Below are 23,910 nucleotides of genomic sequence, written 5' to 3' on the forward strand. Positions count from 1 at the left end.
TTACAGTGATAAAATCTGAACTAGATTGGTATCAGATCTCTTTTTTTTTCTCATTGCAATAGCAGACTGGGGGGAAAATCCAATTATAAAGCAAGAAAGGCTTTGATATATATTCTATCTGCCTGGGAAGAGTCACATGATTTTGCAAAGTTGCGTCCACACTCTTATCATATAAAGTTGATCCTCTGACTCTTTTCCATGGTCTTAAAAGAAAAAGTAGACTGAGAACAAATACTAACTACATAATGCCAGTGTAAAACAATTCAATTGGGAAATTATCTCAAGCTATCTTTAGCACAGCAGACATGACTGGGCATAGACACATCTGCTCTGCTCACTTAACTGTCAGAAAATACTGTTCCATAACTGGTTCACGCATTCCTAGCAATTTCATAACAATAACAAGAAAAACCAAACACTGCATTTCTGGAGAATTATAACACTTCTAAGATAGTCCTAATCACTTGAAAAGCACAGGAGGTGCAAAGCTTAAGGCCAAAATATACTCTTTATGCACTAAAACACTATCTTTAGAGAAGACATCCGAACAAGACAGAACAGGGTCTCCACATACATCCACTACTATACGGTCTTTAAGGGTTTATGATTATCAAGTGACTTGAAATTTTAGAGAGCATTGCTGGTGGCTAGAAGAGACGCTAGGGTCAAATTAAAGATAACAAAGGCTCTAAAAATCTCCAGAGATTCCATTTCAGGAAGGGCAAGCCCAAATCTAAACAAATGCAGCTCTAGCTGTCACCCTGATGAACAAAACTTTTACTTCGCTAAGCTGGAAGCTTCAGTTCCTAAAGTTCTTTCGCCTCCACATGCATGCATATCGATTCCCTGTTGCCACCCTCCAAATAGTCCTGGAAAAGACAGGCTGGGCAGTCAGTGCCTGCAACTTCCTTGAGGTTTGTGAGTACGTGAGGGTTTCTTTCTCATGGACTCACCAATCTCTGCAGGCACGTCTTTGGGACTGTTTATGGATCGTTGATTGTTTGCTTTTAATGCTGGAAAAGAAACCCAGGCAAGTTCTCTATCAGAATGAGATAGTCCTGGCCGTGCAAGTCATTTTGCAATTATGTTTTTCACATCCTGAGATTATAATGTAGTTTCGTCCTTTCCCCTTCATGTTTCTCCCTCCCAAAAATCCTCCCTGCAAGTATATTTTATTCTAGAGACTATACATTTCAAATGTCTTACAATGTGTCTGAAGATTGTGTTTCTGTCCACAAATTATACAGATTCTGAGTATTTTCTGGCAGAGAATACTGTTAAACAACCTGCTTTAGTATGACAGATTTTAGATGCTTCTGTTTCTCTGTGACCATTATTTCTCTTGGAGTAATGTTGAAAAATAGCTGAGTGACTATGAATTCTGTTTTTTTTTTTTTAAGGTACTTAATGATGTCTTAAGATTTTCTTTACCTAGCATTAAAGCCATCAGCAGTCTTATGGTTAACGGAGTTGGGCAACACAGCTGTATTCCTAGGAATAGGTGAGTGGAGGCAGGAAGGTAGTAAGTGAGGTCAACTGGGGTTACTTAGTGAGGTACACTCGAAGGAAGAATGAGGGGAGGAGGGAGGAAGAGATCTCTCAAAAGTCTAGGATGACTATATTTCATGTATTTCATGAAATCTGCAGGCTTGAAAAAAACAAAACAAAAATGCTAATCTTAAAAAAAAAAAAAAACTGATTATAAAACACACCCCTTTATCTGGTATGTCAAGTTGTGGGTGATTCTAGAACCAGTGACATATGTGCTATTTTCTCAGACTACCTGGGTTGTAGTAGAATTTCATAGCCCTTATAAGGAATCAATTATGTTAACAAAAACTGTGTCTCTATCTCTGAACAGAGTGTCAGTCCCGGAAAATACTGTGTGTTGATCAATCTCAGACTCCTTGGGCTAAAGCAAATCTCGGATATTATTTTTCAAAGGGGAAAAAGGAGGTTTTGTTTCTGCAGAAGAATGAGATATGAATTTCAGAAGGACAGAAATAAAATAACCAATACTATGAGTATAATTAATAAAATAGGCCTTTTGACTTTGGGTGATCAATTACAAATGTCTTTACTGAACATTCAGTAGCTATTTTAAGAATAGTTAGAACATGGAACAAGGTGGGGGAAGCGTTTTCAAGACTGAGCAGTATCTAAAAATATTTTTTGTTTTTCTCAGAAGATGTTTTCTCTTTCTTTGTTAGCTCCTCATTTTTACTTCAGACCTCTCCTCCATCTCTCTCTCTCTCTCTCTCTCTCTCTCTCTCTCTCTCTCTCTCTCTCTCTCTCTCTCACACACACACACACACACACACACACACACATCAACATCAGACTGTGAGAATTAATTCTGAAATCTATAGAAACAAAGCTATCAAGTAGATAAAATGGTATTCCTATGGTACCTTTCTAATAATGTATTTGTTTGGATGATGCTTGGAGGAGCTACATTTCAGCCTGTTTTAAGAAAGATGCAGATTATGTAATAATTCAGCATCTATGAAGTACTGGAGTTAGCATTTCTGTAACAAAATGAAATGGACAAATACATTGTGAAAACATCATTACTTTTAACTCAAGCTAGGCAAAAAAAATTGGCAATTTTAAGTTTTCAGTCCTTTGTTTTCCTGTTGCTTCTAATGAATGGCACTTGGGATTTGTGGCTAGTGGATTCCTCATTCCTCCAGAAGAGGAAGAATAGGATACCTCAAGGGCCAACTAAAGTACCCTCGCGATCAATCAAAGAGAGTCTAAAGTGCAGGTCCCAGTAGAGAACCAAGTAAAAACTAGGAGACAGGAAGCAGAATCAGAAGTAACCTCTAAATATAGAAGTTATAAGATTCCGTGAAGATGTTGTGAGTTTTAATGCTATAACACAGTTATCACCAGTCAATCCAACAGCTAAGCAAACAAAAACAGCAAAGAAGTAAAACACAAGAACTGTCCATGGCAATATAGTACCACATACAACTCCCAGGAGCCCAATGGTGAAGGGACTTGAGAGTGAGACACATGCTGTGTAGGATGGTAGAGAAAGCAATAAAGCCCTAAGCAGTAAAACACAGAGAGCAATCAGCAACTCCTGAAGGGATGCCTCGATCTCTAACAACCCACTAACAGGCAGTGGGGAGGCTGGCAGAGTAGGGAAGGTACATAACTAAGCATACATCACGTGTGCTGCAGTAAACTAAACATCATTTCATTTAGATCCATAACAAACCTTAGGAGAGTTACTATTGTTTCTGTGTTATAAAGAAACAAATTGAGACCATGAAGTTTTGTTAAGAAAACGGTGAGCAATGGGGTGAGTACAGCCCTCTGCAGTGGGCATTCATTCATAAATTCAAGAATTATTTTTTGAGTACCTTCTCTATGTAAGGGAACTTTATTTAAACTTTATTTAAGTAAAGTAATTACTCTTAATTAGACTAAGTCTGATAAATTATGTAAGAACAGACTTTTAGATTATTAAATATACAAAAGAAGAGAAATGTAAAGAACAAAGAAGTTGATCTGGGAAATAATTAGACAGAATTCCTAAAAATGAAAAATATGGTTATGAAGGACTTTATAAAATGTATTTGATAGTCTCTCAATTAACCGACACTTCCAAAACTATGGATTGACTTTGTTTCCTCAGCCTACTGTGGAAGCAGGAATGATCATCACCAGCCTCATGGGTTTCAGGACATAAAAGAACATCTCTTACTATCACAGTTGCAAGTGGGGAAGTCATGAATTAAGCCTGACCATTCTCATTCTGCTATCTCCAGCGTTAAAACAGCAACATTGACAAATAAACCAGCTTACTTGCAACAAAGAGAAATAATTCAGATATTATTTAGAATCTATAAGGTAAAGTTTAAAGGTGCTGGGTTTTAGTGTATGCAAAATGACATTGTCATCACCACAATCTAATTTGGAGTCTTTTAACGCTTCTGTTACCTGCAGGGCAAAAAAACCACACATCCACCCCTGCTTTCCTCTGCTCTATTTAAGCACCAAACTATTCTCTCTAGTTTTGCCTATTCTAAAAATTTCATACAAATGGAATCATACAGTCGTTATGATTACTACTTTCAATTTGCAGTTTTTTTCCAAGATTCATCCATAATATATTACGTCTCAGCAACAAGCAGATCACGTATATGAAAGACATGTTGATTAAAAATGTTTAAACACTTATCACAGAAAAGTTTATTTAACAAAGCACTGGCCCAGAAAATATTGACAGAGAATAATGCATACAGAGACATACTTCTGCAAAACTGTTGTGTTTAGAATAAAAGAAAAAAAAGAAAAATCCTATGTATATGGCTATGTATACTAAGAACATATGCATATGAAGAAGAGAGAGATCTTTCATTTCATTTCAATTCAAGTAACAGCCAAATTTCATATATTGTATTTTGTACCTTAGTAAATTTGGGTAAATTCTACATTTACCTACACTGTCAACATGACTATTTAGAGCAGTGGTTCTCAACCTTCCTAATGCTGTGGCCCTTTAATACAGTTCCTCATGTTGTGGTGATCCCCAGCCATACAATTATTGCTACTTCATAACTAATTTTGCTGCTGTTATAAGTCATAATGTAAATATTTGATATGCAGGATGTCTAAGATGTGACCCCTGTGAAAGGGTTATTTGATTCCTGCCCCACCACCACCACCACCAGGGGTCAAGACCCACAGGTTGAGAATCTCTGATTTCCAAGTTATTTATAATATTAGGTATCATGCCCCAAATTAGCATAAACCTTTTAAATTTATATAATGTAGTAAATTATTATATTTGTTAGTATAAAAGTTTGTATTAATGGTTACTATATTGAGAATATTTTCACAGTTTCTTAAATAATCCTACTTGGATCATATTGTATTCACTTTGATATACTATTTTTATTTTATTTTTTAAAATTTATTCACTTTGTATCCCCTTCCAGTCACCCCCTCCTACAATCATTCTCCTTACCCCTTCCCTTCTCCTCTGAGTGAGTAGGGACCCCTTGAGTATCCCCCCCAACCTTGGCATTCTGAGGCTCTGAGAGGTTTGGCGCTTCCTCTGCCACTGAGGCCTGACAAAACAGCCCAGCTAGAGGAACATTTGATATTCTGTTTAATTGTCAACTAACACTTATTTTTAAACTTAATATTTATAGCTATTAAATTTATTTACTTTGTGGTACTGCATGTCTTACCAGCCTAATGAATGTCAGCCTAATGAATAATTTTCCATGAATTTAAAGTGGCTTAAATAAAAGAATTGCCTGTTGTTTAAAGGTTTTACTATCTAAGGATTTGTCTTTATATTACTCTCCTAATGTGTTCTGCTTATTGTTAGTTTAGGTTGTCCATTTTCTTTATGTTGCACAGAGAAACCCTGTCTAGAATAACAAAACAAAACTTCCTAGAAAATCATTCAGTTTGTCATGGGAAAGAAGTCAGTTCTTTCGGCTTTCAAATATATTGCTGACAAATATTGTCTGACAATTCTCTTAATCCCTTCCAAATCATGTGTTGTATTTCCTTTCTTCTGTTTCATCCCAAAACATCCGGACAAAATCTTCAGAGTTCTTTTGCTGCCTTATTCAGCTAGGCCTCAGTACAAGAGTTCTGGAACTTATCCATTCCTGAATTCCTGGGGCTTACTAACCTACCATATAGGCATAACTTACTCATTTTAGATTTTTAAGTCATAAACCAGAACATAAGCAAAATTACCAGTAGTCACCCTTGACCACTAGAAGTTGCCTTGATTTTACAAGCCGTACTATTTGAAATACAAGTATCTGTGTACACCGCAATCACTCAACATACACTATCCAGAGCATGTGGACATGGTGCTGATGAAAGGAACAAGAGCCACGGCATCCATTATAGACTTGCTGATGGGAAGTAATGCCTGTGATGGGAAGGAAGGATAGAACTGTTAGCGGTATTGAAAATTCCCTCTCTTTCTCCTTCTGCTCCCTCTCTCCTCACCACCTCCTTTCTTACCCCAAACAGCAGTTCTATGCAATGTTCATTTTTTCATTTGTAGTGATGTGTGTAGCATCTGCTTTGGGTGTAATATTTTAATGTATAGAGAAGCAGCACTTTGGATCTATCCTAACTTTTTCTTCTTTCTCTTCTCGGGCTCTTGGTTGTTTCGTTTGGACACAAGTTGTATGTTTATCAAATATACCCCAGAGCCATTTACCCCCCTGAACTCTTGAGTCTTTTCTTAATCTACCTGTGTCTGGTCAGATGGATGAGATCTTGGCCAGGCATGTGACTTCTACATGGCAGCTCTATTTAAGTACATTCTCCCATGCAAACGTCCCTGTTCCCTACTATCTGGAATTACAAACGATGTGACCAACACGTAGTGGTACTACTTTCTACTTCCTACCAGGTTTTTCTTTTTATTTGTGGATATTTATTTAAAACAAAATAGCAAGATAGGGTTTGTTGTTTGATTTGAAACGCAGTTCCTCATAGGATTCAGTAGGAGTTTTCAATCACCTACTTAAAGTTCGTGCTTAGTTCAGACCCCCCCCCTTTTTTTTTTTTTTTTGACATGACATCTAATTACAAATACTGAACTGTTAAAATGTCTTCTGACTCCTCCTCCAGTGGCTTCCACCTCAAAGGAGTCCCTTGTTTTTCTTATCTCAGAGAACTGGATCCTTAGTTTGTTCTTGGGTTTTGCCTATTTTAGATTATTTATCTCTACCGTGCTTCTATGGTACAGGCGGTCGTTTATTGTTGTTCTTGTCAGATTAGAGCACAGGGCTGCACTGGAGTGGGGGGGGAGGCACTATTTTGCACTTGAACGCGAGTAGAGAAAATGTTAATATCTGCAAACACTTGAGAGAGATCCAAAAAGGCCGTTTGACTTTCTAGTCTCTTCCAGTGCAAGTAATCAGGCTGTTCACATCTCAGAGCTAGGGCAATGCAGTTACCCAGCACCCCGCATCGGATGCATCAGATTTCCATGGGCTCTTGAGAGAAAACATACAGAAGGAAGAGGTTATCCAAAGAGAAGCAGGTGACTCCACAGGAGCACCGTCACAAACCATGACATCGAGGTCTTCCCTGGAGGCATCATACACCTGTATTGTCATCCATGTACAGATTACAAGGCAGGGGACACAAGAGTTACATCTGTCTACACATACTTACTAAAAGAGTCTCTTAACACCACATAGGATGTTTTGATGTCCAGGGTGCCAATTCAGCTTGTCTGCCTGTTCCTGGTTTCACTTCACAGTTTTCACTTTTTCTACTTGATGTTCCACAGTGTCTCACTGTGGTGCACATGGTTCAGTTAACTCTAGTTGCCATGTTGTGGACTTTCTCTGTGCACATGCTCACAGAGTATCAGTGTGTGCCCCTTTATTTCCTTTGCAGAACATAACTGGAAACAGGCTTCATCCTCACTGGCTCTCAGTTTCTTTATGCAAAGAGAATAAAATTGCATTGGTATAAAGACTTTTGATCTTGTAACAAGTATATATTTCTTTTAAAGTATAAGTTGTCATTGCTTTAATATCAGGTTTACCGGTTGTTAAAAATATAATAACACTCTCTATCCCTTTAGTGCCTTTCATCTGAGAATGTCAAAGTGTTTCATAAACCTTTGCTAATTAATCATGCTTCCCGGGACCATTGTAGGGAAGGGTAGAATTATTAGCTCTATTTAGTGGATTGGAAAATGGGAGGTCACCAGGTTGTAGACTGAGGGACAGACTCCAGTCTGAGCCACGGCAGAACAAAGACAAAGAACTCGTTCTGAAGAACTCAAAGACTCTCTCCATGCGAAATAGTTATTTACTATAAATTTCTTGTACTGTCCTCAGGGCACAACCAATACTTCTCACTCATTCAGCCTCTCTGAGTACCATTTTGGCCAGAGGAAGAGACACAAGAGTCCTCTCAGCTTTTGACCTATGGACAACACAAACTTCTAAAATGCATGTGGAGAAATGACAGAGGACATTCATTTCTTATCACTTTGAGCAGCTTTGTGCACATAAATTGTCCACGAGCTCTTTGTGAGGAAACCTGTTGTCTCAACATGACATTATTTTTAGTAATAACTGTATTTATGTGTTCCTTGGTTTGATAAATATTTATAAAATATCCGTTCAGTGCCAGGGATTAATCAAGGCAGTAAGGATCCACAGAAGCAAATCAAATAGACAAAGACATCTTTCTCAAAAAAAAAAAATGTTTACATTACTAAGGAAGCAGAGAAAGGAGTAGAGCAGCAGAGGACCACATATCTCATGGGTGTGCATCCTCTCCACTTCCTCTGTCTTATTTCTCATTATTATAATTACTAAAAGCACTGGACTTAAGATATACTCTTCAGATAATTATTATAGATGATATCAGTTCTTCTTAAATGTATTTGCATGTGTGTGAGTGTGGGTGGGGGGTGAATGAGCCCACCTGTGTGAGAGTGAGCACACACATCCTTATGCAGAAGCCAGAGGATGACTTAGGATGATGTGGTTTATCACTAGGGTACCTATGCTTTGTTCTGCAACAGGCTTGTTCATGAATCTGGAGTTAAGCTGGCATTGGACATATCCCAGTAATCCTTCTTTCTCTGCTTTCCACAGTGTTGGGGTTACAGGAACTCCTCCCTTCCTTCCTCCCTTCCTCCCTCCCTTCCTTCCTTCCTTCCTTCCTTCCTTCCTTCCTTCCTTCCTTCCCTCTTTTCTTCCTTCCTTCCTTTCTATTAGTATAAAATACAGTATTACTGACTATGGTTCACTATGGTTTAGAGTAAAACTCTAATATGTATCATAAGTAACTCTAACTTTATACCTCCTGACTTAAACCTCTCTGTTTCTCCCCACTCTGAGAATTACCATTCTACTCTCTGCTGTAAGTCTGACCATTTTATTACAACTTAGTACCGTTCTTGTACTGTCCCCAGGGCACAACCCAATACTTTATCACGGAGGTATATTACATAGTATTTGTTCTCCTTTGTCTACTTCATGCAGCTCAGTGGCCTCCAGGTTCTGCCATGTTGTGCACGTCGCAGGTTCTCCTACTGTTATAGAAAGAACTATATTTCATTATATGTGTAAGCCACACTTTTTTTTACCCATTCTTCTGGTGATGGTTGTGACCCTAACAGATCTGAAAGAAAAGGTTTCCCCAGGCAAGTGTTGCAGGTCTGAAGTGAAAGGTATTCTGGATGTTGGGAGCCAAGGAATCCCACAAGGTCAGGCTGCATAACAATCTCATGCAAGAGATTCCCTACCCCACGCTCCCAAGATGCAAGAGTGGGGAATCCACTGCTCAAGTAAGAAGCAACTAAGAACCAAGCAAGAGGCATGCCTTATATGAGGTGTCTTAGGGGTGGAACTTTCAGGCTGGCCTGGGATTGGTGGGATTTTATAGCGTCATCTAGGAGCAACCTCAGGGATTGGTGGGATTCTGTGGCCTGATCTTGGGCCCTTTTTTCCACCCTGGAAGGTAGAGCTTGGCAGCCTGGAAGGGCTGTGAATGATAGAGCCATTAGAGTAATCCAGGGTGGGTGGGGCCTGGCCACTTGTATCGCAAGATGCTTACAATGGATGTTTAGGGTCCTCTCATGTTCTGGCTTACTAATGCTGTAACAAGCTTGAGTGTGCAGGTTTCACACTGAGACTTCTTTTTTCTTGAGTATATATACACAGAAGTGAGGCTGCCATGTCATATGTAAGTACTATGATTAGCTTATCAAAGGAGCTCTTGGGCTTCCCATAGTGGCGATACCAACTAACAATCAATCCCAGAGCAGTTCTGGACAGAGCCCTTCTTGTTAAACTCCACATTGTCACCTGCATTTGTAACTTGATTTTCCTAACAACCACTTACCGGGTATGGAGTGATACTGCAGTTCGATTTTGCTGACAGTTGGGGAGTTTTGTACTGTCTCATTTATTTGTATGCTTTCACTGGTAATGAGATTCATTGGGGTTGCTTACGGGAATAAAAGTGAGAGGTTACCTATAGCTGCATCGCCAAGGTCTACCCCAGCACCGGTGACAGCTCACAAAAGCTGGAACTCACAATGCACAGCTGGAGCACAATGCACAACCTGCAGGCAGCTCAACAGGTCGGAAGGTGTCCTTTCCAAGATAGCCTGTTGTTGGCCTAACCTCTTCCAGGCACCTCTGCTGGTTTCTGCAGCTTCTAGACAGCAGGTCCAGTCTCCGGGCAGTGCGGCTAGACTTGTCTGGGAGCAACAATCAGCAATCTTTATTGTTTACTCTAGCAGGGAGGGGCCAAGTGAATCTGGTAATTTTCAGGGATTCCTGAGGCTATTTCGGGTTGTTTGCCCTCTGTCCTAGCTGCCTCCTGAAGTATGGAAAGTTTCAGTCTCAGAGGAAGATGGTTCACAGCCGTCACCTCCCCGGTTCCTTCACCTGCTTCATAATGGGTTTGTTTGCTCCACTGCTATAGGTTGAAGAAATGCCTTGAACATACTTAGCATCTGCTACTTATCGGATATGTTGTAAAATATTGTCTTTCGGGCTAGGGCTTGTCTTTTTATTTTGCTGGTCATTTCCTTTGATGCATAAAAGCTTTTCAGTGTGACAGAATCACACTGGTCTGCCTCAGCTTTTGTTGCCCGTGTATTTGATGTCAGATCCAAGAGCTGGCTGCCAAGACCAATATCCAATAACTTTATCTGTTTTGGCCTAAGACTTTTACAGTTTCAAATCTGAAGTTTTAATCCACATCATGTCGATTTGTATGTGTTGGATGTAATTGGGGTCTAACTGCTGCATGTATATCTCCAATTTTTCCTAGTGTAATTTATCACCATCAGCGTGATATAGAAGGACTCTATCTCAGTACAATAAAGGCCCTGTGTAGGAAGCCCACAGCTAGCATCATTTTTAATGATACAAAATATTTTTTGAAGTTTCTCTGTTAAGACCCAGAACAAGGGGAAAAAAATCCCTATTTCCACAGCTCTATTCAGTATAATACTGTAAGTCCTTGCAAGAGCAATTGGGTAAGAAAAAAGAGTTAAAGTTGTCTAAATTGAAAAGGAACAAATAAAGTTAACTCTATTTAGAAATAGCAAAATATTACATAGAGAACACTCTAAGACTACAAGTTTGTTTGAACAAATAAATACCAATAAAGTTAAAATATGTAAAACCAACATCTAAAAAACTATTGTTATTTCTATACATCTCTCTGACTATTTATATAAAATGAATTTAAGGAAATGAGCAATTTACAACATCAAATATAATACAGTACATAGAAACAAACGTAAGCAAACAGATTTTTAAAAAGAGAAGCAAATACACTGAAAACTACAAATCTCTGAAAAAAATAAAACTTAAATCAAATGCAAAGGGAAGATCACCCACGCTCATGTGTTAGAAGAATCAATACTGTTAAAACATCTACACTCTGTAAAGAAATACACAGGGTCAATCAAATCCTTTCAAAATCCCAGTGGCATTTACTACAGAAATAAAAATACAATCCTCAAATTCATACTGAACCCCCCCAAAAACAAACAAAATCCCCGAATAGCCTAGGAGATATGAGAAAGAAAATCAGCATGCAGCATAATTCTTAACTATACCTTTATATTATAAGCTCTTCAGCATCAGAACTATTTATTTCTGGCATATAGGGAGAGACACTGCCAATGGAATAGAATAGTCAACTGATCTTGACAGTAATGCCCATAACACACACTGGGGAAAGAAGGTGTCTTTGTGTTACCAAATTCTATAGCTCATGGATCTCCTTCTTAGCAGAGAAATTGTGGTCAGTGTTTTATTCATAGTTACATATTTACCTTCAACTTCTTATGATAGTATTTTTCTTTTATCTCATTAGTGAAATGTTATCATTCAACAAATACTTAGTGCCTAATATAATGTTTTCTCTTGTAAAATTTCTTCTGGGTATGTCTGTGCCACTGAGTGTATGCATATGCATTGTGTGTGCACGGAGGTCAGGAGACATCAGGTCTCCTAGTCCTGGAGTTACTGATGCTTGCGGACTGTCATGTGGGTGCTGGGACTCAAACCTGGGTCTTCTGCAAGAGCAGAAAGCACTCTAAACTGCTGAACTTTCTAGTCCCTAATGTGCTTTCTTAACAAGTTGTAATGAATTTAAACATACTATTTGAAACGGACAGAAAAACCCTATTAAGACTAAGTAACATAATAAAAAGTAGAAATACCTGAATATTCTTCAGTTATTGGAAATAGTTTTTAATCCATGGTTTCTTCCTGTCCATGCTAACGGCATAATTCATTGATGTGAAGTTGCTTTTAGAAAGTGCCAAGTTGAGTGTAATTTACATTTAATAAAATATATGTGGTTGATGAAAGGAGAGCCACTTTCAAAATCCTCTTCTAGGCACATAATTCATGAAAAGCTATTATGGCAAAAGGTAGCCAGTGTCTTATATTTCAAGTTTCTATGGCTGCAATGAAACAGCATGACCAAAAGGCAAGGAGGAATGGGTTTATTAGATTTACATTTCCACATTGTTGTTGGTTATTGAAGGATGTTAGGACAAGAACTCAAACAGGGTAAAATCCTAGAGGCACGAGCTGAGGCAGGAGCTTATGTAGAAGCCATGGAGGGGTGTCACTTACTGGCTTGTTTTCCATGGCTTACTCAGCCCGTCTTCTTATAGAACCCAGGACCGCCAGCCCATGGATGGCACCACCTACCATGGGTTGAGCCCTCCCTTCCTCTCTTATTGGTACTAATTAAGAAAATGCCTTACCAATGGATCTTATGGAAGCATTTTCTCAATGGAAAGCTCTTTCCTCTCTGATGACTCTAACTTGTGTAAAGTTGACACACAAAAACAGCCAGTATAATTAGAAAACCCTCCAGAGCTGAGGTGATCCGCATGAGTTCTGAAGCCATTCTACTGAATAGAACCCTGGTTTGACCCTTGACCATTAACATGGCTTCATATAAATTGACTGAAATTTATGTGGCCTAATTTTCTTTTATTTATAATGCAACTAGAATGCTTATGGCTAATTTGTAGGATGGATGATCACATTACAATAAATTAATAAATGTAGTGTCTTTGGCATAATGCCTGATACATACCAAGCACTCAGTAAACGTGACAACTAAGAGCAGTTTGATGAAAACAGGATAGAAACAATATGACCAATTTCTCTCTTTTTTTCCATTCAGAACTATAGATTAACATATGTAGATAGTGCTTCTGTTGAACAAAACATTTTCAGAATATTTCATTATACATTGTCAGATAGCAAGAAATTTCTGGAGACAAAGAGAAGTAAAAATCGAAAAGAAATCACTGAGAGGGCAGAGTAATGTTTTTAGTACTGGCTTAGTTTCAATTGTCTAGAGGCAGAATTTGAAGCAGGAGTTTGGGCGCATAGATAAGGAAGGCAGTTTTGAACTGATACAAAAAAAGAAATAGGTAGGAAGATAAATCACAGATTTCACAGTAGTACTGCTCCCCCTTGAAACACAGGAATTAGATTTTGGACCTCTCAAGTTACACATACAAGCCGATAGAGGCAACTTCTAGAATGGGTTTGTCCTTACCAGCCCATGTGGTGGACACTTCCTTACTGTGACTAACAGCCAAACGTACTTCAGCTGGGGATACAGGTACCAGTGTCTGATGAGGTTGACAGTCAGTCATCCCCGAGGCTTTCTTCTCCTCACTTGCCCCACTCTGATGCACCTGCCGTTCACATTAAGTTCACCAAGCATCTGCCAATATTGTTGATTCCAAGTCTTATGGGAAAATTTGCAAAAGCAATATTATTGGCATGAGTAAATTCTCTGCCCCTGTCATTAACATCAAAGTCATAACAGACACTCATAGTCTAGCTCTCCACCACCCTAGAATAGCAGGCCTACCATCTAGTTGTTTGTCTTCTGTAGCAACACAGACTCTCTTCCCTAAAGAATGCCCAACCTCTCTACTCATCAGGACCTTATTAGATCATGGCTCCTTTATACACACTCATATAAGATGACTAAACAGGACACACATTTGTAAAACTTCAGCCTTGAGCTAGGCTCAGTTACTTAGCCCTCATACTGAGAGGTAGTCACCTTCCTCATAAAGATCAGGCTGATTTATACTTGACAGTAAACACCCCGAGCATGCTAACTTTTCTACAGGCAGAGCATCAACAACCACAGAACATAAACTTGTGGGAACAAGAAAAGCAACTTTTTCAAGTAGTTCACAGGAAGAAAGGGGAAAGGAAGCCTCTTTTTTTTTTAATACCTTCACTTCTAAACTTATACATGTTCTACCTTTTGGAAACATATCAGTAAGAATTGGATGCTCTTTTTAAAATTACTCTATATTCTAGAAGCCCTGTAATGAATGAATTACTGCCGGTCCAGATCTAGAGTGATAACATACCACATCTGCTTCTTCACTAAAGAATATGTTTCTGCAACCAAAACCCACCTGTCCCAGGAGGTTGAGGATTCTTCCATTCCAAGAGGAAGGGCTACTTTAGTCAAAGATTGGCTAACACAGTGAGTAAAAGGTCAGCATCCTTGTTCCATGTAGAGCTGATTGATAGATTTTGTGCTGTAGGATCTTCCCTGTGAGATCTGAATGAAACTCATTCCTCTGCTCTCTCTATATATATGTTCAGCATGTTTAGATTTTATATGAATGAGAGCATGTAGCTTCTATATCTTTTTGTCTGACTTACTCACTTAAAATGATGTCTTCAAGGTTCTTCATATTACTGAAAATGACATTTCTGAAGAGTGTTCTGGATCAATACATCATATTGGGCCTCATTAATACATATATTTGTCAGTAAAAATGAATGAAACTAAGCTAAAAATTAAAAATAAGAATAACAATCTGTCTCTCCAGCTGGGATGAGAATATTACAGGCCTTTTCTTGCTGTCCTCTGGCCAGTCTTCTTCAGATAATCTTCCTCTGCAAGCTTTGTGCTGAAGTTTCAGACATTTTCTCTAGGGAACTGGGCCAATGCTGTACCTCATCATTGCCAAGCATAATTTCCATATATGAACAAGTGTGTCCTTAAAAGACCAAGCAATCTTTTGCAAAGCACACACACACACACACACACACACACACACACCCCAATCCTTTGAGCTGGCCGTCTCCTCTATCTCTGTACCTTTGAAGAAACAGGATCTCCCTCAAGCTGTCTTTAGAGCCCATGTCTCTAGATAAAACGCAGATACATTGAACATCTCACTCAATTAGAAGCTGATTGTAGGGTCCTGGTAGGGGTCCTGGTATGTGTCCTGTTCCCTGAGCCCTCCCCCCCCCCCCACTCCACCCCACTCCTCCATCCATCCAGTTTATCCTAGGCCTCTCCACTTTGTTACTTGTGAGTAGGTAGCATGATCTTCCTCTGGTGGTCCTCAGATCTTCTCTGCCTTTATCTTACCTCCTTTTCAGGGGCCCCAAAGCTGTTTGCTGAACAAGTGACTCTGAGAGGATTTTTAGAAGTCTGAAAGGGCCTATGTTTGTTAGCAGCAGAAACCTTTCCGTTTAAATGTTGGGTTTCTGCCTTCCCTCAAGGCACATAAATTGATTCTTTTTAAGCTCCTGTTTGGAATACCTTCATTTACCTGCACTGAAAAGAGTGTCCCCAGAACTGAGGTGACAAGGAATGTCCACAGGAGACCATGTCCATGGGTCTGGAGGTTTATCAGATTTATCGGAGGTTTCAGTAGGAGTTGGGGATGGGGTTGTCATGGAATGTGGGTCACTTATCAGCTGCTAAGTAGTCTTGCCAGTTGTTTCGATTTTACTGTAAAGGCATTGGTGACCCTAGCACTGAAGAAAATGATGTGATCTTTCCCAGCATTCAATAAACTGTCCACAATCCATCAGGGAGTTTTTAGGACCACAGGAACCCTTCTCCCACACAAGATGAAGTAGGATCAGTTAACCCTCTGCAGGTAGTCACAGCTGTAATTCAATGGCCAGAAGACACAATATTCCTCCTGAACACACACACCATACTTTTCTCAGTCTCTTTTATGATCAAGCTGATAGAGCTTTCCTGATTGGCCCCTTCCTTACCTCTGAACTTGTTCCCCATCCCCCAATCATTCCCTCAGATGCCCGCCGCCCGATAAACCTTTCAAAAACTAAATCCAATCTTGATTCAAGTCTTTCTAGGTTCACCAATGCCTTTATAGTAAAATCGAGACAACTGGCAAGACTACTCGTGTGTGCTCTGAGATTAATGTTACCTTCCACCTTCATCTGAGAAGTTTCCTGTTGACGTACATGGTAGGTAGTGTTAACATTCACAGCTGGTCACACTGAGAGAAATGAAAGGCTTGAGAATGGACTGGCCCTGAGGTTTACATCTGTGTCAACCCCTCTGAGGATCAGATGATTTCATATGTGTATATACATATGTGTGATGCATGTGTGTACCTAAAGATAAAGAGGCTGCCAACTTGAAAAGGTGCACGTGTGAGGTTGGAGAAAAGAAAGGGGGAGAAAAATGATTTAGTTTGATTTCAATTGAAAAAAATGAAAAAAAATTAAAAGTCGATCACTTAAGGTAAAAATTAATATTTTATATATCCCAATTCATGTAAAAGTAAGGAAGTGGACTTAATTCCAGAGGAAAGCAGTTGTAGTTAGTGCATTGGAGGTAGTTGGTTTTGTAACGGTAATTTAAATGAGCTTTGATGAGTTAAGGGTATACAGTGTAGTCTCTGAAGCAACTAGAAATAGTGCCAGGAGAAATAGGTAAAAGACATTTTCACAAAAATTGGAAAGGACTCCCAGGAATTAATTGTATTGATGATTGTCAAATTTGGTGAGACTCCTAGCCTGGTTTAGATGAGAATGGAAAATGTGACACCTCATCTGTAAAATTAAAGTGTAAGAATGAAAATCAGCAAAACGATAAGTCGAGGAATCTCAGTACAGCCGTCCTGTTGACATAAAAGATACTGCCAGATACAGATTATCATAATGACATAATTCTAAAAATGCTGACCTTCTACTTACAGAGCTCATAACACATAAAAAAAAAATCAAGGAGAGCTTATATGAGATGAAGAAAAGCCTGGAATTATAAGTGGTGATTTGAACACTCTCCTCAGAGTAACTGATGGAATAATTAGCAAAACAATGTCCACTATTTCTAGAATGTAAAGCTATATTTATGAAGAAAAGTAAGCCACAGAGTAAAGACAGAAAAACTGGTAGATGGAAGAAACAGACTCAAAAACAAATACATACTTACATTTCTGTGTTGTAAAGTGATCTTTCATAAAAAAGAGAAACATAATTCAATGGCAAAATAATGAAATTTTTCTCTGTAAATGAAAATATGTAAAAGAAAAAAAAATCAAGATGTATCAACAAACCTCTAAAGCTAACCCTGTGTGTTGGTATTAAGCTCTGAACCCAGTGACATCACATCTAGGCGACCCCCACATCGTTGACAAGGCAACCATCATACACTCCCAGAATCCACATGGCTACTTCACCTTTACCTGGGAGAGACTACATCACCGCCCATATAAAACAGGCAGAACCCCCTGACCTCTTTCTCTTCTTTTGTTTTCTTCCATGTTCTTCCCCCTTCTTCCCCCCACCTTTGCCCTATCTCCTGAATAAAATCCTCCCCTTGGAACCTTTTGGTCTGGAGTGGTCTGTTGTAAGTTGCTCGCAGACATCTAAAACTGAGGGACTTCTAAAAAATATACAGGGAAAATATCTTTACAGTGCTGAGATCAGTAAAAGTTTCTTAGACATCACACATTCTTACTACAGCAAAATAATAATGAATAATTTTCTATTGAAATTCATTCCATGTTTCTAAGAAGACAGTAACAGATTATGTTTGTAATTCACTTTATATTTTCAGATTACATTAAGAATTTTTTTTAGTAATAAAGATAGATGCAAATAAAACACATGCAAGAGACTTTTACAAAATTATTAAAAGAAGATATTGAATATAGCATACTGGAATTTCTAAAGCATGTATATGTGAGAAGCTACTCAACATCATTAGGTTTTCGGGAAAAAAAATGAATTAAATCATCACTGTAGCCATAAACTTGATGTAGTCAATTTAAAAGAGGGAGATTTACTTTTGGCTATTTGGGTCAGTTACTTATTGGCCTCTAGTGATCACAGAATGTCACAGGGAGAGCACACAGAAGGTGGAGAACGCATGCTGTGGGTGGCCAAGAAGTAAAAAGAGACAGAAAGGTCCAGGTTCTACTATGTCCTTCAAAGGAATGGTTTGACTTTCTTCCTGTGTATCTCATTTCCACAGAGTGGTAGCAACTGTTCCCGACAAGTCAAGGACCATGCTTTCAACACTGTAGGTCTTTGGAAGATTCCAGTAGGAAGGCTACTGGGAGGGTAAAAATAGAAATACTCAGTACTGAGCACGTGGAGTACAAGTCCCCTCGTATATTAGCAGTGACAGACTAAACTGGAACTTGAAAGGGATCTGGAAGATTTTTACAGATTTAAACATCTAATATATAATGTATGTTCTAACAGTTACATTTCCAGACACTTAATAAAGTGAATAAAAAACATACATTCATCAAAAGACACGGGCAATGATGGTCCAACACTTTTGTTTCCAGTGGTAAAAAAAAAAAAAGAGAATCAACAGCCATCTGTTTGCTTATTAGAGCAATCCTGGAAACATTGTGATGCATGAAGAACTTGAGATACTTGCCCAGGCTTGTCCGTACATGCCTAGAATTCCAGCACCACGGAGGAAGAGACATAAGAATGTAACCAATTCAAGGGCAGCCTGGTCTAACACAGTGAATTACAAGACAGCCAGGACTTTATATTGAGATGTTGTCAAAGAAAGGAAGGAAGGAAGGAAGGAAGGAAGGAAGGAAGGAAGGAAGGAAGGAAGGGAGAGAGGGAGGGAGGGAGGGAGGGAGGGAGGGAGGGAGGGAGGGAGGGAGGGAGGTAAGGAAAAAAGAAAGAAAGAAAGAAAGAAAGAAAGAAAGAAAGAAAGAAAGAAAGAGGAAAAAGGAAGAAAGGAAGAAAAAGTCAGTATATCAATTTCTATGACGTTATAAGGAGGTAAAAAGTGAAGCTATAGTTTGAGAAATCAGACTGTTTCCTTGGCTGAATGGACATGAACCATTAAACATTAAAAAGAGCATTAGGAAACGTCTGCAATGATAGGAATAATCAGTATGATAATTGAAATTTATCTGTCAATTATACAATTAAAATTTATGAATTTTATTACATACAGAATGTACTGCAAATAGTTTTAAAAAGCATATTGAAGCTTTAATCCTCACCCTTGTGAGATAGAAGCAGGAGGGTGAGTAGTTAAAGCCATCCTCAGCTTCATAGTGACTTTGGGACAAGCTTGGGCTACATGAGACCCTGTCTCAAAAAAGAAGTGGTTTTTTTTTGTTTGTTTGTTTTTTGGGTTTTTTGTTGTTGTTATTTTCAAATTAGAAATGAGTCTTTTCCCACCTACCTAAAAATAAATAGCAACAAAAACAGCAATAATAAGAAGTTGATATTCTCGGGTTATCAATCTCGGGCTGATATGTTGGGTTTTTGTTTGTTTGTTTGTTTGTTTGTTTTCTGGTTTTGTTTTTGTTGTCAATTTAACACAGCTAAAGTTACCTGGGAAGAGGAACCTTAATTGAGAAAGTACCTCTAACAGATTGCGTTTGGGCAAGTCTGAAGGGCATCTTCTCGTGGAGTGATTGATGCCGGAGTGTCCAGTGCATAGTGGGTGGTGACACCTCTGGGCAAGTGGTCCAGGGTTTTGTAAGTAAGCAGGCTGAAACAGTCTTGAGAAGCAAGAGAGCAAACTGCACTCTTCCATGGCTCCTCCATCAGCTCCTGCCTCCAGGTTTCTGCCTCCAGGTTCCAGCCTCCAGGTTCCTGCCCTGACTTCCCTCAGCGATGGAGTGGGACCCAAGCTTTGTAAGGTAAGATGACCCTTTCCTCCCAAAATTGCTTGTGGTCATGCTGTTCATGCATGTTTGTCACAGCAATAGAAATTCTACTGCAGCAGAAATTGGTACCGGGCCATGGGATATTGCTGTGGGAAGGATTGTGAAAGGACTTTGGAACTTAGGACTAGAAAAATGTATTGAGTGTTCAGAGGTTGGTGAGCTGTCATGAGAACCTAGAAGATAATGCTGAGAAAGGAGCAGATGATGGAGAGGCCTCTGGCTTGCAAAGTTTATAAAGAGAAGCTTTGATATTTTGATTTAGGAATCTGTTGTTTTGGTCAACTAGAGCTGAAGACTTGTTGATAACTAATAACAAGAGACCAGAACCACTAAAGTAAAATATTTCTTTTGCTGGGACAATTGGTACTGATCAGATGGGACTGAAGAACCAGTTGTGGTTGCTGTCAGCATCATTGAGGCAAAGACCTCCTAGGAAGTGTTTTCTTGAGGTCACACAGACACTGTGGCCCAGAAGGGATTAAGGTTGTACCTTGTGCTGGCTACTGAATTTGCTAATGTATGAGTCTCCAAGGTGGTATTCGGTCCAAGGCATGAAGGAGTCAGGGAGTGCAGCTGAGCCTTGGCACTGGGAAAAGCCAGGAGGAGCCATTGGTGAAGCCTCAGCTGCAGTAGAAGGCCCAGGATTGAGTGGCTCATAAAGAGAAGTTGAGGCGTGGCACCATGCTGCGGAGTTGGAGTTTGTGAGTGTAGTCCAGGAGAAGCTATTGGTGAGGAGGGTTCAGCCCCTGTAGAATAGTCAGACTGCATGCAGACTAGACAAGCTGTGGTGCTGTGCAGGGAAGAGCCAAAGACGTAAAGCTACTCAAGCCCTTTGGATGAAAAAAGGTCATGAATGAATGAATCCCAGATGTCCAATACAGAGTTTTTGACACTTGGTCTTTGGGTTTGCCATGACTTAAAGTCACCATGTCCTGGTTCTTCCATCTTGAGGTAAAGTATTTCAAGTGTTTTTATTTGTTTGTTTGTTTGTTTTACACTGTAGGAGTCCACATCTGAAAGACTGGATATTTTTGAAGGGTTTTGAACTTTCAGAGGGACTTGCATGTTTTAAAATGTCTGAACTTTAAAAGTGTTTGAATTTTTAAAGACTGTGGCACTTTTACAATGATTTCTGTTTTATGTTGTGATGTTTATATTAATATGAGATCTTGGGGATAGGCAAGAAAGAAAACATTACAGATGGTTTGGGTTGTGCTTGTGTGTCATGTGGCAAAGGGTCAGTTGTCTAGGTTCTTGCTTTGAGTTCCTGCCCTGAGTTCCCTTAGTGATGGAATATGACCCAAGAGTTATAAAATGGAATAAGCTCTTTCCTATCAAGGTTGCTTTTGGTCCTGGTATTCTTATCACTGCCATAGAAACCTATCCAAGTTGTGGGACAAACACTATGACAAATGCATGTTAACCAATGCCACTACTTTCATCATTATTACGATACTGCCTATCATAGGTGTGATATCTTCCATTTTTTCTTTTGACATAATGAAGCTGAAGCCCAGTAGGCTCGGTTGCTCGAAAGTAGAGACTATTGGGGCCAGTTTATTAATGTAGGCATTTCTCCCAATTGTCTACATCTTCCAAATACCTGTTCTTTTAGTGCCTCATGTGAGGTCTCTGAATTCTTCATGGCAATCACAACTGAGTGATTGAAAGATAAGGAGTTAATTTTTTCTTACGAATATTAGGTTCCACAGAGCTGAAAACTTCTGAAACTAACACGAGAGCCAGCTAAGCATGTGTCAATTCAAATTCACTTCCCTAGGCATCTGTATGGCATGGATCCACAGTGGGTATGACTGCATCCTTTCTCCAGGTGCTGATGCTAGACTGCCAACCCCCCAAAGCTGGCAACGTTACCAGCAGCTGGTTGGTTGGGTTTGAGCAATACCACTGTGTGGTCTGTGAAAATAGTTTGGATGTTTTCTATTCTTCTTTTCATTCCTCGCTTTCTCAGAAGGAAGAAACAAGTGTCTTGTTGCCAGGTGTTGCCAACAAGGTTCCACTTGTCACCTTTCCCTTCAACAGTCCCCAAAACGCACTAGGACAAGGCAGGTTACAGGCCTGTGTTGGGTTTCTGAGTAGAGGACAGGCATATCAGTATTTATAACTGATGGCATTTTGCCATCTCTGTGTGTATCGTATGCTGATTTGACAGCAAACAAGTCGGAGCGTACATCAGAATCTTATTAATCTAATCTGCACTATAATCTATAGATTTCCCTTCACCAAGACTCTATGTAAGAACTGGATTTCATGACATGTAATTAGGTTTAATGAAATCTCTGTAATGCTTTATAATCAACCAGCAGGTTCTTGTTTGCTTTCCATTCAGCAGCGACTAATACTTCTTATAGCACTCAAAGGCTAGGAAAGGCTGCTTCCTTTTAAATAGATTGGTTTTTTTTTTTCCATTTTTAAAACATTATTCATTGTTATGTGTATGACTGGGGTTCCAGGAAATTCATCAGTTGAACCCAGAAAAAGTCTTTTTTAAAACAGGCTGTTCAGTAGCATCATGTTCACGTTCTTCCAGAATTATTTTGGCCCATTGTTTCTCCCCAAACATCTCCATCTAGATGAACTGAGTGCTCCATTCAAAAGCAGGCTAGAGGACTACCTTTTTTGATACCCCTAAATCAGCAGGTTAGCTGAAGGTCTAGCTATCATTCCAGGGGGCTCCGATTCATCTTTATATTTTGCAATGTCCGCTTGCTGGCAAGGAGAAAAAAAAATGGCCACCAAACACATTATTTGAAAAAAAAAAAAAAAAAAAAAAGCAGTTTCTAGAATGAATGGAGAATTCAACCCCAGCCAGAAAAAGAAACTTTTCACATGAGCCCAGCAGCTCCTGTCTATACAAAGCTACTTGCTGGCTTACAACCTATAGCACACTATGCTATTATCTGCAGCTTCACAAAGAGGTTTTCAGATCTGCAACATGAAAGATGCTGTAATAAGCCACACAAATGCTACGCGAACTAACGCAAATGTGAAGGGAGAATTTAATACCTGCAGATATAAAACCTCCAAGTTTGTTTTTAAAGCTCCCTTTGATCTTGAGAAGAAAGAGAGATTTAATCAGTCTTTTGGAGAAGTTATCCCATGCTGGACTTTGGCTGCCTGGTTTTAGTTCAAAAGGGGGCAAAGGTAGTTTCTATTAAACCGGGTTGGAGACGGGCAGAGATTGATACAAATGAACAGGATTGATACAAGTCCTTGATTTCCGTGGATCAAACGATAAGGACTGTAAAACGCAACTCTTTTTTATTTTCTTTGAAGAATTTGAACAGCCGGTACTCTGAAGACACCTAAAAAGTAGGTGAATTGTAGTTTCTTAATCTGCTTTATGCTTTTTCATGAAATCCCAAATGGGCGAATGAACTAATAAATCATCTTAAATAATTTGCTTGAACATGTTTTACGCACTTCCTGTTCCTTGAACAGTTTCCCTTCAGTTACCAGGATTGCCGGAGCATTACAAATGAGCTTTTCCTACTGGTGAACTCTGGCTGGCCTCAGTCAACCTGACAGGCCAAAAGAACAAGAGAAAGGTCCCTGGAAGCAGGTGGCTTCATGCAAGACTCTTAACCCTCCATCCATTCGGAGCCATGTGGCCACCGGTTTCTCTGAGCAGCTGGGGCTGGGTGCCAGCATGCTACTTTTGCTTTCAGGCTAATGTCATTGTTCACAGCCTTCACCGAGTTGGTCTCCCCCCCCCCCCCCCCCCCCCCCCCCCCCCACACACACACATTCCCTTTCTTAGTCTTTGTTCGGTGCTCAGCTAGACAGCCATGCTCAGAGAGGTTCTGTGGAACCACAGTGAAGACTGGAAAGAAAGCAAACTCATTTATTTTTGTCACAAAAGAAAGCTCGTCTATTACAAACCGACTTAAGGATTCTGATAG

This window comes from Arvicanthis niloticus, chromosome 22, assembly GCF_011762505.2.
Source record: "Arvicanthis niloticus isolate mArvNil1 chromosome 22, mArvNil1.pat.X, whole genome shotgun sequence".
In the NCBI taxonomy this organism is placed as follows: Eukaryota; Metazoa; Chordata; class Mammalia; order Rodentia; family Muridae; genus Arvicanthis; species Arvicanthis niloticus.